The sequence below is a fragment of the Helianthus annuus genome, chromosome 9 (assembly GCF_002127325.2).
Source record: "Helianthus annuus cultivar XRQ/B chromosome 9, HanXRQr2.0-SUNRISE, whole genome shotgun sequence".
Lineage (NCBI taxonomy): Eukaryota > Viridiplantae > Streptophyta > Magnoliopsida > Asterales > Asteraceae > Helianthus > Helianthus annuus.
Window position 1 is genome coordinate 124,028,704 of NC_035441.2, and position 3,312 is coordinate 124,032,015.

General features: G+C 34.7%; 1 long non-coding RNA gene across 1 annotated transcript; it reads left to right on the top strand.

Moving 5' to 3' along the window:
* The first annotated feature begins 281 nt into the window (after positions 1–281).
* LOC110878524 lies at positions 282–1,777 on the top strand. Its single transcript, XR_002558052.2, has 2 exons — positions 282–758; positions 1,163–1,777. It is a non-coding gene; the product is annotated as an uncharacterized LOC110878524 (long non-coding RNA).
* The last annotated feature ends 1,535 nt before the right edge of the window (positions 1,778–3,312 follow it).

Consider the following 3,312-nt stretch of genomic DNA (forward strand, 5'->3'; position numbering starts at 1 on the left):
ATTATATTCAAGTAATTGAATGACAATATATGCCAACATCTATCATCAAACAACCGTGGTTCACAATATGTCACAAATCAACAACGAAGCTCAAAATAAATAGATCTAATGATCATTCCAATCAACTATGATTAAGGTATTGGTTACATGTAAATAACATCATTATCTCTCAATAAAACAACAAAAATTACCGGTTACAAGCAAATAATATCCGTTGACATGAACCAATAGAAAGAATAAATTATCCTCTTATACAATTACCAACCAAATAACTACCAACCGCTGCCCCAACATAAATAAACCGTCATATAGCAATTGGAACGCCACCGTCTCAAATACTTGCAATTATCCCACCGATTCATTAACTGTTATCATCCATCACCCTCATGGAACCGGCACAACCATTCATCAACCGACATATCTCCTTCCACCATCGTTCCACCGTCGTCAGCAACCGTTTCTACCTCTATATAACCCTCACACCACCAGAATAATTGCCGGTCATGTATCCACCCATCTGAAACCTTTGCAGACTCATGGTGTGAGGGGAGTTATATTCATAAATCCAGTCACTCAATTTCCGATTAATATAACCCTTCCGCCGCAAGTAATTTGCAACAAACTCCAACGTAGTCGTCACCGGATTCCGCTCTGATTTTCATTGTACTCCACCGGCATGAGTTCAACAAGAAGAGACGACCGATGATGGTTTTATTAATTGGATAATATCGCAACAAAACTTCATCGTCAATTATCATGTAAGTAAATCTATTTGCCGTTCCAAAAAAAATTAAATCTATTTAGTTTTCTCCCTTGCATTCAGTTTGATTTAATCGTCCAGAAATCTGTAATTTTGTTATTGTTTTTACCTAATTTTTGCCCTTGCATTCAATTTATGGTTTGTTAAAAAAAAAACCAATCATCACTACCATGTAGGTAAAATATTTTTCTCCTTTAAATGCAATTTAGTTTAAACAAATTTCCAGAAATCCACAACCTTTTTTTATTTTTTTGTAGTATTTTTAGATTATTTTAATTTAATTTGCTCATCATCTGTTATAACTTAATTTTCTCTCATACACTCATAATTTAATTTACCAGAATTCTGTAACTTTTTATTTATTTAATATAATCCGATTGTTTAATTTTCATGTTGTTGCAGACCTATAATGGTACAAAGCATGGAGGATTTCTGGAGGTGCAACCTTGCCAAAGAAATTAAAAAGAGGAAGGAGATTGAAGCAAAGTTAAAAGACCAAGAAGAATAAGCGAACCGGTTCAGACAGATCATAGATGTAGCATTCCTACGATAAGAAGACGTTTCATTTGGAGAAAATGATGGAATGGCACGTGGCCGCATAGCGTCTCTAGAGGTCCCTCCGGTTGCGCCTGATGTCGTGTTTTGTCGAAATCGCTATCCTTACGATCCAACAACAATAATACACTCATTTTATGCTTATACTCTATCGTTGGTGGACACACCGTAATGGAACCGATAAAAACATCCATAGACCATCATGACTTTACGGTTGAAGAAGTTCAGTCGTGCTATGGTGGTTGTGGTTCGGTGGTTGTGTTATGGTGGTGGTTCATTGGTGGTGTTGTAGCGAGGGCTCCATGGTAGTGTTGTGATGTCGATGGTGTGATTGATTTCCCTCCTATGCCTTTTAACGCCATTCTTTTGGTATTTGTGTGTTGAGTATATGTGTAGAAGAAACTGGATTGCTTTGAATAATGGAGAAGTGAGATATCAATTTGAATGGTGATATTTGGATCATATACATTGTATTTGATGAGTTGTGTGATGCTTAAACCCACTATTTTACCATTAATCTCTCACCCACTGTTTTGCCACTCCCAATATGATAATTTTCTCTCTCCCTTCTCCTCTTACTACACAAATTATCCGTATCCATGTCGCTTTAGATCATATTTTACTGCGATAGTGGGGTGAATGTATTTTATTTATTATAATTTGTATTTTGAAATAAGACGACACATACAATCTATTTAAACCTTGCATACACATTGTATGTATCTATTCAACTGTATACATATACATTTATTCAAGATCCACTTTAGATTAATTTAACAAATGCATATCATATAATGCCAGAAAGATAGACTAGAAATAAAAACTACAAAAGCAAAATCAATAAAAAACAATATTGCAAATGCTCCGTCATATAAAATGGTTTCCTTATAGAATGATTTTTCCTTTATAGTAATTATTAATATTAATCTGCAAAAAGAAATTACTTTTCCTTTTCTTTTATTTTTCTATTTATAATAGATAGAGATAGCGAGTGCCCCTTGCATAAGGAATCAATGTTATTGCTTCAACTTCAACTTAGTCATTTATTTCATAAAAAGTTTTACATAATAAGTTTTACATAATGGTCCATAACACGCGTGCGTGGTTCAAAGTTTTAACGTTTATACATTTAGTTCGGTTTGACAGTCCGCCGCAACGCGCGGGTTCACGTCAACTTGTTTAAAAACAATTCATAATCGGAAAAACAAATAAAGACGACTTCTATAAAAACACAAATCTACATATAGATTTGGAGTGTCTAGGGATTTTAATAATAATAGACAAACTAGTAATAAAGAACACTAAATCCCATGGGCGGTGTTTATGGTGTACGGGGAGGACCATTGCACAAGGCCCGTGATTTCGAGAGAACGTGCTTTTTTTAAAAAAATAGCTGACATAGGCCAATTTACAAATCAAATTTTATGGTTTAGAAGTTAGATCAGTGACATTAGGTTTAGTAAGCCCATTTTTTTATGGTTTAAATATTAATTGCATTGTTTATCGTTAAGATATAAAGACACATTTTTTCGAGCTCGAAAAAGGTACATGAATTCTCAGAGACGTTATTCCCATAATAACGCCAATCGGAATACCCAGGAAATTTGACACCACTTCCATAATTCCACCCTACCACTCACTAAGGGGCTGTTTGGCAACTTCTAAATGGTTAAGTGTTGAACCAGTAAGATGTCTGAACCATTAAGAGCCAGTATAATGCTTAACCGTTCAGAGGTAAATGTCTGATAAATTCAGATTAGAGGTATTAACCATTTAGACCCTGTATAATTCTTAACCATTCAGAGGCAAATGTCTGAACCATTTAGACATTTGCTCGTGAAACAAACAGTTTGAATCATTAAGTGCTGAACCAGTAAGACGTGTGAATCACTAAGAGCTCTATTAAAAGGTAAAAAAACAGCCCCAAAATCCAACCATCATATTTGTCACTCAGGGTACCATTTGCGAGAAAGAGTATGCTAAATAAGAAAAGGTTA